Raw genomic sequence first — 13,769 nt, forward strand, 5'->3', positions numbered from 1 at the left:
TCAGATCCAATCATACTGAAACATGTATCACACTGATACTGGTACATGCATTTTTGGCACCATGCAGTGTTCCATTCTATGACTATATCACAAATTATTACTTATTACCTATGCTTCCATGGTAGACTTTTTGTTTTGTTGCTGTTACAGGTAATACTGCTGCGAACTGTTATGCATGAGCCTGGCAGCACACATATACAACAGTTCCCTTAAGACAGAGATGGGCAAAGCATGACTCCCACAGGACAAACCCAGCCCACTGCCTGTTTTGGTATGGCCCATAGCTAAGAGTAACTTTTACATTTTAAATGGGTATAAAAAAAGAAAAAGGAAGAGAAGAATGTTTTGTGACATGTGAAAATTGAATGAAATTTAAATTTCAGTATCCACAAATGAAGTTTCATTGAACACAAACACACCTAGTCACTTACATGTTGTCTATAGCACAGATCTTTGGAAACCCAACACTTTTGTATCTGGGCTTTTACAGAAAATGTTTGCAGATCCCTGCTGTAGGTTAAAAATACTCTAAGATGGACATTTGTGTTTCAGGTGTAGAGGGGAGAGAGAGTGAACAGGGAGAGGGGCTTTTGTCTGTTGGTCTACCTGGACTGAAGAGAGGGAGAACAGAAACCCAAGACTAGGATTCTCAAAATGGTTTATTACCCAGAACTCTTTGCCTAGGTTAGTCACGAACCATTTCCAAACAAGGAGATGGAGAGAAGGCTTCCTAAGGGAAGACTTTCTGTCCCAAAGGAATTGAGCCGCAAGAAGAACAATGAGACCAACTCTGTCTCCCTGACTCCACTGGGCAGCAATGAAGACTGCTTCCCAAGAATCAGTTACCTCCAATATGATTTGGTTCTGTGTCCCCACCCAAATCTCATCTCCATTTGTAATCCCCATGATCCCCATGTGTTGAAGGCAGGACCTAGTGGCAGGTGATTGGATCATGAGGCTGGTTTCCCCCATGCTGTTCTTGTGATAGTAAGTGAGTTGTCACTAGATCTGATGGCTTTATAAGGCGCTCTTCCCCCTTCACTCCTTCACTCTCTCTCGCCTGCCACCATGTAAGATGTGCTTTTGCTACCCCTTTGCCTTCAGCCATTATTGTAAGTTTCCTGAGGCCTCCAAGGAGGTTTCCTTTATAAATTACCCACTCTGAGGTATTTCTTTATAGCAGTGTCAAAACGGACTAAAACAACTGCACTTTTTAAAATCTGAACACCTCCATTTGTATTACATATGGTGTGTGGGTTTTGACGAGGTTGTGGTATCATCTATGGGATTTTTTTCTCTGCAAATCATCAAGTATAAGAAGAAACAATGGGGCTCTGAGCCTTGCTATAATTTACAGTGAACAAATAGATATCATCAAATCAGTTTCTAGCCATTCTGTCTCAAGTGGAAACACTCAGATTTCACACCGTGAATACACGTTTACAACCCTTACAGGTGGGCCTACAGGCCTGATTCACTACAACACTGTCTGCCACAACTGTCTCCCACCCTGTTCACCCGACCAACCCACTCCTGCCTTTTCACTCAAACAGCTCCTGCTTCTTGCAGAGGCTGAGACTCCCCCACCACCACCACTTTTTTTTTTTTCATTTACATGTATCAAGCCTCATAGTTTATGTTCATCAATTGTCTGTATATCTCTATATTTTATCCCTGTACCCTTCTGATGTATACAAGTAGTTGGAAACTCACTGTTTCCTTATGGTAAGTGACTGAGATGCTGGCACAGGACCTGAGACACTGATGAATGGTGCTATTTTGGATTTTATTTTATTTACTTATTTTTTCCTTTTAGATGGAGTCTTTCTCTGTCACCCAGGCTGGAATGTGGAGTGCAGTGGCATGATCTTGGCTCACTGCAGCCTCTGCCTCCTGGGTTCAAGCAATTCTCCTGCCTCCCGAGTAGCTGGGATTACAGGCATGCACCACCACACCTGGCTAATTTTTGTATTTTTTTAAGAGACTGGGTTTCACCATGTTGGCCAGGCTGGTTTCTAACTCATGACCTCAGGTGACCTGCCCACCTCGGCCTCCCAAAGTGCTGGGATTACAGGAATGAGCCTCCATGCCTGGCCTATTTTGGATTTTCAACATGCTCCTTGGCAAGGTAGCTCCAAAGGAGTTATGTTTTCCTGCCACTTTCTAAGAAGGTATTGGTACTCTGTTTCCCTGGCTATTGTTCTCTAGACTGGATTGACTTGTTTTCCTCATGTCTTCATTGCAGCTTTCTTCCTCAGTGGTGTAGGCTGAGTGAATGCTGCCATAGTGTGTGACAGACTAGTGTCTCACTGGCTGGCACTTACAGACATGCAGTCACAGTAGCGTGGATGACACTCATGGACGTGCAGTGACAGTAGCAGGGGCAATCACAAAACTGTAATTTACTTACCAAATATCTTCTTTTCCATCACCTTGCCTGCCTGTTTAGAGAAAGAAAAACAATCATTTTAAAGGGATTTTGAGGTGTCTCTTTGGATCCTTATTGTTTGAAATGATATTGGGGACGGGGGGAGGCAAACTCTTTTTAAATAAATTCCCTCTGGAAAAAAATTCAAAACACTGGCATCTGAGTAGGAATATGAAAATTACACCTTTTCCAAAAATTAAGTTGAAAAAATGTCTTTACAAAATAAGAATAATTTTTGAAAGTAGAGTAGTCTTTTCTATTGGCAGTTTTGATAAGTAAGGCATAGATTTTACATCTTTGTCCTTGCTCCCCTTGAAATGGGATAAACAAAAATAAAATACCATCTATTTATGGAATGTTGTTGTGTTAGCCAGTCTAAAGCCCATCCTATTTTTTATGTGGCCATTTTTCAGCTCTTCCTTTGACAGGGCAGGCCTTGTTTGGAATTGTTCTGCTTCTGACTGTTAAATATCTGTAAACCAAAAACAAAATTCTAAGCCCCACCCACCCCCCAACCATCTGAATGGACTTCCTCCTCAGCCAGGGCACTCTCAAATTTATCCTGAAAGACTGGTTCAGGCAGTGATGGGAAGTAGGGGATAAACAGGCCTTATTATATCCCTCCAGCTTTAACATCAACACAGACCTTAAGTCTGAAAAGAAACATTTACGGTCTATTCTCTCTGAATCCCTCTACCTGTAGGCTTCATCTGCACACTAAACTTTGGTCTTCACAACCTCTTTCAACCAATTACCAATCAGAAACTTTTTAAATCTACCTACAACCTGGAAGCCCCCACCTTCCCGCATGCTTCAAGTTTCCCCACCTGTCTGGACCGGACCAGTGTATATGTTAAATATATTTGATTGACGTCTCATGTGTCCCTGAAATGTGTAAAATCAAGCTGTGCCCCAATCACCTTGGGCACATGTTCTCAGGATCTTCTGAAGACTTATTCTTATGTGCAGAATAAATCTCTTCAAAGATTTTAGAGTTTGACTCTTTTCTTTTCTTTCTTTTATTTTTTTCTTTTTTGAGACAGAGTCTTACTGTGTTGCCTAGGCTGGAGTGCAGTGGCACGATCTCATCTCACTGCAACCTCCACCTCCCAGGTTCAAGTAATTCTCCTGCCTCAGCCTCCTGAGTAGCTGGGACTACAGGTGTGCACCACCACACCTGGCAAATTTTTGTATTTTTGATACAGACAAGGTTTCCCCATGTTGGCCAGGCTGGTCTTGAACTCTTGACCTCAGATGATCCACCTGTCTCAGCCTACCAAAGTGCAGGGATTACAGGTGTGAGCCATCTCACTCGGCCAAGTTTGACTCTTCATCAACACACCGATGACCCATGCACTGCATGTCTTCGTTCTCTTCTCTCTCCCCCATTGGCCTGAGTTTCTTGTGCATTCCTCCTCTCTTTCCTTTGTTAGAATAGGTACATCAGCTGTGCAAATAGAGAAAAAACCAGTATTCCGCACATGTGGCATTTAGTGTAGAGTTGCAGTTGTGCAACGTGGACTAAACAATACTAGAAACTCATAGAATCACACTATGAAGAGGGCTTTTGTTTGGTGTTCAGGCTAGTCTGAATTGACAATGGTAATGTATAATACTCAAAAGATGTCAAAGGCTTAATATGATAAAAAGAATGTAAAATATTTGTTGTTTTAAGCTGCAAAGCTCTAAGATAATTTGTTATCTAGAAAACTAATACAGTAAAAGAGGAAAATGAGATATTCCAAGATACTCATAAACTGTTTTCTTAGTATTCTCTTAATATTTATATTAGTTTTTATTAGCTTGGCCAATTCTTAATTTTCAATGGACATTATTCATATAAAACAATTAGTTTTAAATATTTACAATGTAAACCAAAGATATGTTTTAGTTCTAGAGATGGATGCGTATTGATTACACAACAATGTGAATGTATTGAATGCCACAGAACTGTACATTTTTTTAAAAAAGGTTAAAATGGTAAATTTAATGTAACATATTTTACTACAATAAAAAAGAGATGTTTTTAATAGTTAAACATTTTCAGAGAAAAGAATACTATTATACTGAATAATACAAGTGAATAGTGGTTAGTACAAGAAAAATTGCTTTTTATTATTACTGTGCCAGAAAGCCTTTATGGCTTAAAAGATGACTGTAGAATTAATAACTGAATTATGAGCTATTTGGTGCCTGTATAAGTTGTTCTTTTACAAAAGCCTTTGAAATAACAGCTTGCCTGTTTGTCTCAAAGTCTAACACTTCCATCCAAAAGGAAGTCTTTAATATCTGAATGACAATGTGGTTATGTATGAGAATAGGTATCATGTGTAATAACATAAAACTCCAGGAGAAAAATCCCTCACAAAGAGTAGTCCATTCACTTTCTTTAATGTAAAATGAATATTTTAAAATATGATGCTAAAAACATGCTATATATGAGGTGACTATTAACAAAAACCTCAGATATGTGGATTATTGATGAGGGTAAAGTAACTGCAGTTTGAATATATAAAGGATCTGTAGGTGTGCTCAATGCACAGCTATCAGCTCCTGTTCTCCACTTTATCTAGCCAAGCCAGTGTCCCCAAGCCTTGCTGACCACCAGAATCAGAACGGAACATCTTGACAAATGCCTAAGCTGTACCCCATAAAGTCCAAAGGTCTAATCATAGTTCAGGCTTTGAGAGACAGAAAGAGAGAGAAACAGAGAGATCGGGGTTGGAGAGATGGTTCTTTGTCTGTTTTTTAAGGTCCCCAGGTTATTTTGAACTAGCAAGCCAATGGCTTTTTTTCTGTGGGCTGGAAATCTCAAGCAAATACCTGGGATTTGTGTATTCTTGATTCACATGGTAATTTCTGAATTTTTTTTTTTTTTTTTTGAGACGGAGTCTCGCTGTGTCTCCAGGTTGAAGTGCAGTGGCGTGATCCCAACCTCCCAAAGTGCTGGGATTACAGGCACGAGCCACGTGCCCAGCCGATTTCTGAACTTTCTTACTTTCTTCTTGGAAGCATTTGAGAAAGCTGATAATTGGTCCTTGAAACACTTGATCCACTTGGCTTCCAAGACACCACACTCTCTGTTTTTCTCCTACAGTTCTGGCTGTGCCTTCTCAGGCACCTCTAAAGTTTGGGGTGCCCCAGACCCCAATTCTTGAATAAAGACCAACTGGGCCAAATTAATGTGCAGCCCATTTGATTTCACCTCACAGCCTCTTCTTCAAAACGGATTTTTTTTGTTTTATATTTGTAAATGAAAGTTATACATGTCCATAATTTAAATAGTTACATAATTCTAAAAGGCTTGTTAAGAAAAATGGCAGCCTCTACAACTTTGCCATTTCCAATAATGCAACTACATTTCATTCTTTTCAACCAATTCTTTTGTATTTCCCTCAATGGTTCTGAAGAACATTCTTATATAGATATGCCTTAGATTTTTTTTTATTTTTTTATTTTTTTACTTTTAAACATTATTTATTTCCCACTGTAGGAGAGGATTTTACTCTTTATTTTTATTTTTTGAGACGGGGTCTCACTCTATCACACAGGCTGGAGTGCAGTGGCACAATCACGCCTTACTGCAGCCTCAGCCTCCCAGGTTTAAGTGATCCTCTCACCTCAGCCTCCCAAGTAGGGGGGACCAGATGCCCAGCTAATTTTTTTTTTTTTTAATTTTTGGCAGGGCGTGGTGGCTCACGCTTGTAATCCCAGCACTTTGGGAGGCCAAGGTGGGTGGATCACCTGAGGTAGGGCGTTCAAGACCAGCCTGACCAACACCGTCTCTACTAAAAATACAAAATTAGCCAGGTGTGGTGGTGCATGCCTGTAATCCCAGCTACTAAGGAGGCTGAGGCAGGAGAATTGCTTGAACCCGGGAGGTGAAGGTTGTAGTGAGCCGAGATCGTGCCATTATGCTCCAGCCTGGAAAACAAGAGCGAAACTCCATCTCAAAAACAAACAAAAACATTTTGTAGAGATGGGGTCTTCCTGTCTTGCCCAGGCTGGTCCCAAACTCCTGGGCTCAAAGCGTTCCCCCACCTCGGTCTCCCAAAGTGTTGGGGTTATAGGTGTGAATCACAGTGCCAGGCCTGATTTTACATTTTAAAAAGTACGTCTAGACACACACACAAACACTCCTCCCAATGTCTCACCCTCCCACTATGTTGTAAGTTTGGTTAGATCGATATTCAGTGTCTCTATTTTATGGCCGTGTAAAATGGAAACACTGTTGGCAGCGAAATCAAAAAATCATATATTACTTATTTTCCTTTCCTGACAATTTATTTCTCTAGAACTTATATAATTGCCTTTTTAAAAGGGTGCCTACATTTCTAATACCTAATGCTAATTTATTCCCAACTTTTCCTCCAGTTGAGCCAATCTCCTCTCAGTGCTTTCAAACCCATCAGGTGTTCTACCATTTTGGACTTTTTGAAACTGTCTCTCCTGGTGCTTTCTGACCTGCTCCGTCGGGATTAACTGATAGGTCAGCTGCACAGAGGTCATTTCAATGTCTTCCTGTAACATGGTCCTAGAGATACCTTTCATTTTTCTCTTATGAATCACCTGTTTCTCAGATCCCATGTCATCTTCTTGGGTTCACTCCCTCATTTGGCAAGAATGTTTTGAAATTTCATTATCATGTGTCTCAATGTGGGTCTTAGACATATTTCATCAGGTACTCAGAGGGCCCTTTTAATGTGGAAATTTACCTCTGGGAATTTTTCTTGAATTATTTCTTTGATGATTCTCTCCCTCCATTTTCTCTGCTCTCCTTTTCTGCAATTCCGAAATTACTCCTTTGATTTCTCATTTATAAGACAATTTTTTAAGCTAGGTGTGGTGGCTCATGCCTGTAATCCCAGCACTTTAGGAGACTGGAGCAGGAGGATTACTTGAGCCCAGGAGTTTGAGACCAGCCTAGGCAAGATGGTGGGATCCCTATCTCTACAAAAGAATTTTTAAAAATTAGCTGAGCCTAGTGGCAAATGGCTGCGCTCCCAGCTACTCGGGAGGCTGAAGAGGGAGGATTGCTTGAGGTCAAGAGGTTGAGGCTGCAGTGAGCTGTGTTTATGCCATTGCACTCCAGCCTGGGCAACAGAGCAAGATCCTGTCCAAAAAAAAAAAAAGAAAACAAACAAACAACAACAAAAAAAAAACCCTTTTCTCTTTATTTTTATTTTATTTTTTGTTCTAGGAAGACTTCTTGCACTTTTTCTTCTAAGCATTCTTTGGAATTTTTCATTTTTACTATTATGTTTTTAATTTTCATGAACTATTTTCTATTCCCTAAATCTTCTCTCATTTTTAATTATAAGACAATAATATTCTTATATACATATAATCTCACATTTAATTATAAGAAAAGCACAATTTTTTTCGCTTTCTTAAGATATTTTTTGTTTTTTCACATTCTCTTTTCCATGCATAACCTCTTTTTCATATAGATTATTTTCTTCTTGTGGTTTGTTTATTTTGGCCTTTGTCTTTCATACTGGAAGGTGTGCTCAAAATGTGGTGGTTCTCGGCTGTCATCTCATATTTAACGGTAGGGGACAAAAAGTTGATTAGAAGTTCTGCATGCTATATCAGATATATTGGTGACTTGGCTGAGCATTTCACTGGGGAACTGTCAACATCAGTAGTTCTTGTTCTTTCTTTTTGGGCTGGTTACAATCTCATAAGGTTCTACCAGCATTCCAGGAAAATAGATCAACAAGAAGCATGGGGTGGTATCAATATTCATAGTATATCAATTTTTATTTATTCCTCCTATCTTCACTTTGGTGTCCTGAACGTAATCCATATCTAGGGTTCCTCAGTCAAGAAATCCTCAGCATAAATGCTAGATAATAAATCTCCAGCCTTCTGCTGATGTGTGTAGTAAAGGGGCAATCACCATCGACATGGGGTATAAGGAGTCTAGAGATCTAACTGCTTCTTAAACAGATTTTCAGTCAATCTTTCTGGTCTTAGTCACCTTCACCTTAACTTGCAGAAGTATCTGGGTCTACCAATTCCTGAATCAGTGTGTGGTAGAGGAAGTCTACCTTGGAACTAGTTGCTCTTGGCTTTCCTACAGCCAGTGTGGGATTCAGCTCTCTTAAGGCTGCCATATGACAGTCTCCACTCTTCCAACTACTTTCCACCCTCCACAATTTGCTGTGGTTTCCCACCTCTTCTCATTCTCTTTGTCCTTGTGGATTTATGTCTTCCAAATATATCCCTTTATTTCCATTTTAGTGTGGTTTTAGAAGAGGTGGAAGTCAATGTATGTGGACAACTTGCTACTTTTGATGCGAAGCCTCAATCTAGGTTTTACCATTAATAAAACTAATATTTAATGTTTATCCATCAGATTGATTCTGTGATTTGGGGTTATTAATTTACTTTTCTGAGCCTTTTAAAAAATTCTACTTTTCTTGTTCATTGTAGTATCTCTTTCATCTGTGTGTTAGACATATCATTAATGTTACATAAAATTAACCATTCAATGTTTTAGCAAATTCTTGTGAAAAACTTTTCAAACGGTATTTTTATGGTTGAACGTGGAATTTTTTTCTCCATTACCCAAACTAAAAACTAATACACACTGCTATGGACTGAATGCTTGTGTCCTCCCAAATTCATATGTTGAAATCCAAACCACCAAGATGATGATATTAGAAGTGGGGCCTTTGGGAGGTGATTGGGTCATGGGAGTAGAGCCTGCATGGATGGAATTAGTGCCCTTATATAAGACGTCAAAGAGAGTCCCCTCACTCCTCCACCATTTGAGGACACAGTGAGAAGGTGGCCCTCAGCAGACAGTGAATCAGCTGGCACTTTGATTTTGGACTTCCCAGCCTCCAGAACTGTGAGAAATACATTTTTGTTGTTTATAAGCTACTCTAGTTTATGATATTTTGTTATAGCTGCCTGAATGAACTAAGACACATACATAAAAATGTTAACCGAGCATTAAGACATAAAGATATGGAATGGGATATTTGACATACAGGAATGACTAAACTTGTTGAAAATCTTTAATTATTTAGATGTCCAACTATATAATTACCTAAACCTTTAATTTCAAAATGAGCCTGTCTATAGCAAATTATATTTGTCAAACTACATTTTAATAATATCTTATCAAGCCAAATGATGACACGATTTTTTAAAATGTGATAATAACCAGTACTCAAGAATTTTCTGCTTTCTGCAGAAGTCTTTATCTTTGTGCTAGTCAGAGGACATTTTGTAAAGCAAAATATGAAAACTGTAATGGTAAAAACTTTAAACTTATTTTATGTACATCATGTCTGAAGTTTGTTGAAAAACAATTGGTTTTCTTAACATTAAGAGGGGACTAAGAACCCTGATCGTCCCTTACAAAGGACAAAGGGTGGATGTACAATCCTCTTACAGGAAGGATGTCTGAGTCATCTGAAACCGTCATACCACACACACACACACACACACATACACACAGAGACAGAGAGAGAGAGACATACTGAGTACTTAATCACTAAAAGAAAATGGGATTAGAAAAAAGTTGAATAGCAGTTAGTATGGGAAAGTCTACAGGTTTAAAATTCTTTTTTCTTGACTTAAACACTGTATTTGTACATTATCACACTGCTGTAAAGAAATACCTGAGACCAAGTAATTAATTTATGAAGAAAAAAGGTTTAACTGGCTCACAGTTCCACAGGCTCTACAGGAAGCATGCCTGGGGAGGCGATAGGAAACTTACAACCATGGCAGAAGGTAAAGAGGAAGGCGAAGAGGAAGGCAGCATGTGTTCATGTGACCACAGCAGGAAAAAGAGAGAGAGGAGCGGTGCTACATACTTTTAAACAGTCAGATCTTTTGATAACTCACTCACTATAATGAGAATAGCACCAAAGGGGAAATCCACCCCCATGATCCAATCACCTCCAACCAGGCTTCAACTCCAACACAGGGGATTACAATTTGACATGAGATTTGGGCAGGGACACAGACTCAAACTGTATCAAACACAATGGTCCTTTAAGAATTTAAGGCTGTATGATCCACCTTAAATTATGACTTGTGGGTTATCTTTGACACATAAGTTTGTTTGAGGCCAGTATTTCTTTTAAGAGTACACCTAGGTCTCCTATGTAATATTGTTCACTTCAGGAGACAGATTAAATTCCATATGAATGCAGGTACAATTAGAAACGACAGAAGTGAGAAGGTGGTAGATCAAGGTAATTTTGATGAAAAAGAACAACACAATGGATCAGACAGCTTCATCTGGAGCACAGCAATTTATACAGTGGCTGCCCAAACAGGCTAAATATTCAGTTTCCAAACCAGGGATGTTTCAGAAACATCAGGAATTATGTGGTGCTCAGGAAACAAAACAAAACAAAATCCAACTTTCCCTTCCTGCGAAGTCTCTTAAATTTAACTCTTTGCAGAGGTGTTAAAAAAAAAAAGGTGCCAGGCTCAGTCCCAAGCTGGAATGAGTCCGCTAGCACTTTAGAGGGTGCTGAAGTTTTCAAACACAAATCTCTTACACGGCTTTATCCTCGCACATTCTGAGGACGTGGTTGGGGTATCTCTCTGACCAAGGCAGAAACTAAAGCACACAGCAATTCAGTGACAGTGCTTCTCTATGTTCACCAGCAACTTCATGCCTGGTTAACCACTCAAATGCCCCAGGCAAAAGGACACAATGATGCTTAACTGAACATCAACCCCCTAATCAGAATGAATGACTCCTGCCCTGAGAGCTAGGGAGAGGTGGTGGGTTGTGCTGGACAAGCAGACACTGGCAGGAGGAAAAAGAGAAGAGGAAGGCGGAGTCAAGGATCACAGACCAGCCCTGGTGTCGAACTTTTAATATTAGAAGGCCTAGTGGTAGTTTAAGTGCAAGGAATTATTAAAATTAGTAATAAGAAAAAATCAGACAATTTCATGAATTTAAGGAAAATAGGCATTAATAGGCCGGGCGTGGTGGCTCATGCCTGTAAACCCAGCACTGTGGGAGGCCAAGGTGGGCGGATCACCTGAGGTCAGGAATTCAAGACAAGCCTGGCCAACATGGTGAAACCCCGTTTCTACCAAAAATACAAAAATTAGCCAGGCACAGTGGCATGTGCCTGTAATCCCAGCTACCATGGAGGCTGAGGCATGAGAATCGCTGGAACACAGGAGGCAGAGGCTGCAGTGAGCCAAAATCGCACCACTGCACTCCAGCCTGGGTGACAGAGCAAGACTCCATCTCAAAAAAAAAAAAAAAGAAAAAGAAAATAGGCATAAATAATAGATATTTTAAATTTTCACTGAGAAAGATCATTAAACTCCAGATGATCTGCCAGAAAGATTTGCTGTTGGTGTACTTTGAGTTTATGGCCAGTAATGACTACACCGATAAAGTCTCCTGGCACATTATTTACTCATTTTCTCATCAGCCTTCAAATTAGAACACTGAGATAATGGTGATGATACATTTTTCTTCGTTAAATTCAGAAAGGTTCACTTGTTTTAGAGAAAAGGTTTGTGTAGGTTTCATACCTGTGCCTTATATTATTATTATTTTCTATGTTTACTTTTTCTTTATGAGCATAAGGGACCCAGTGATTCATTCTTCAACAAATACTTACTGAACATCTACTACAAACCAAGCACTGTTCTAGGTGCTGAAGGCTGAGTTAGGGAAAAAACAGCAGAAAAGACAGTCAAGGCTTTTTAAATCAAATGTATAACAGCATGGCAGGGAGTGATAAACACTTTGAAGAAAAACAAAGTAGGAGAAGAGAGTGGTGAAGATCCCATTCGAGGTACAGTGAACAAGAGAGTCAGTGGTATATTGGCGACAGTTCATCCTGATTCATGAGAGCACACTCTTCAATTTTTAGGAATTGTAATTGTGAGAGCAGATGTTAAACACAGACATTAGTGGAGTTTGGATCTGTGTCCCCGCCCAAATCTCATGTCAAATTGTAATCCCCACTGTTGGAGGTGAGGCCTGGTGGGAGGGGATTGGATCATGGGTGAGGGGGGTGGATTTCCCCCTTGGTACTGTCCTCACAACAGAGTGTGTTCTCAGGAGATCTGGTTGTTTAAAAGTGTGTGGCACTTCCCTGCTCTCTCTCTTCCTCCTGCTCAGCCCTTGTGAAGTGCCAGCTCCCTCTTCACCTTCCGCCATTGTAAGTTTCCTGAGGCCTCCCTAGAAGCTGAGCAGGTGCTAGCATCATGCTTCCTTCAGAGGCCGGGGAACGTGAGCCACTTTTCATCATAAATTACCCAGTCTCAGGTATTTCTTTACAGCAGTGTGAGAACAATCGAATACTGCCATTATTGAAAATTAAATTATATGAACTTCAAAGTCAACATATTATATTAAAAACAAAGCTAATAAATACTCAAACTCAGCATCTTCTATGTAGATTACTGACTATTATCATGATCTATGTCCTTTAAGTTATTTACATCTATGATACCTGTGTATTGGAAATACTATATAATGGTGTGCTGCTCCAATCTCTCCCCAACTCTCTGTTCAGTGATATCACATTGCAGTTTTAAATCGACCGTGATGGATGTATTTACACTACGGAAATTGGCAAATACTATAGGTCAGGGCTTTTTATCCCAGGGAGCCAGTTGTTAAACATTTACCAGCATTTTAGAGAAGAGAGATCTTTCTGATGAGCTAATATTTGAGGAGAAGCCTGAATTAAATGTGGGAATATCTGGGGGAGGGCAATGCAGATATAGGCCTTAGACCAGCACTTGCTTGACATGTTCAAGGATCAGCCCAGAGAACAGCATGGCTCTAGGTAGGTAAAGATAAGTAAGATACCATTACTGTCCTCCAGGAAGTCAATCCAGTGAAGGAGAGACCATAAAGGGAAAATGATAATGAAATGAGCTTACAGGAAAGACAGAAGGGAGTGGAACACGCTAAAGAACACCAGAGATTGGCTGGGCGCGGTGGCTCACACCTGTAATCCCAGCACTTTGGGAGGCCGAAGTGGGCAGATCACTTGAGGTCAGGAGTTTGAGATCAGCCTGGCCAACATGGTGAAACCCCATTTCTACTAAAAACATACCAAAAAAATTAGCCGGCCATGGTGGTGTGCACCTGTAATCCCAGCTACTCGGGAAGCTGAGGCAGGAAAAGTGCTTGAACCTGGGAGGCAAGGGTTGCAGTGAGCTGAGATCGCACCACTGCACTCCAGCCTGGGCAACAGAGCAAGACTCTGTCTCAAAGGAAAAAAAAAAAGAAAACACCAGAGATGCAATCAGCAAAATCCAGACTGGGAAACCCTATAGGACAGACAATCTAGTTTCTTCAACAAATAAACTGCAAGGAAATTGA

The 13,769-nt window shown here is 40.1% G+C and overlaps 1 pseudogene; it reads left to right on the forward strand.

Annotated features, from left to right (window-relative positions):
• Window positions 1-570: 570 nt before the first annotated feature.
• LOC117084888 lies at window positions 571-5,590 on the forward strand (annotated as a pseudogene).
• Window positions 5,591-13,769: the final 8,179 nt, after the last annotated feature.

Source organism: Trachypithecus francoisi, unplaced genomic scaffold (assembly GCF_009764315.1).
Source record: "Trachypithecus francoisi isolate TF-2019V2 unplaced genomic scaffold, Tfra_2.0 Lachesis_group1, whole genome shotgun sequence".
In the NCBI taxonomy this organism is placed as follows: domain Eukaryota; kingdom Metazoa; phylum Chordata; class Mammalia; order Primates; family Cercopithecidae; genus Trachypithecus; species Trachypithecus francoisi.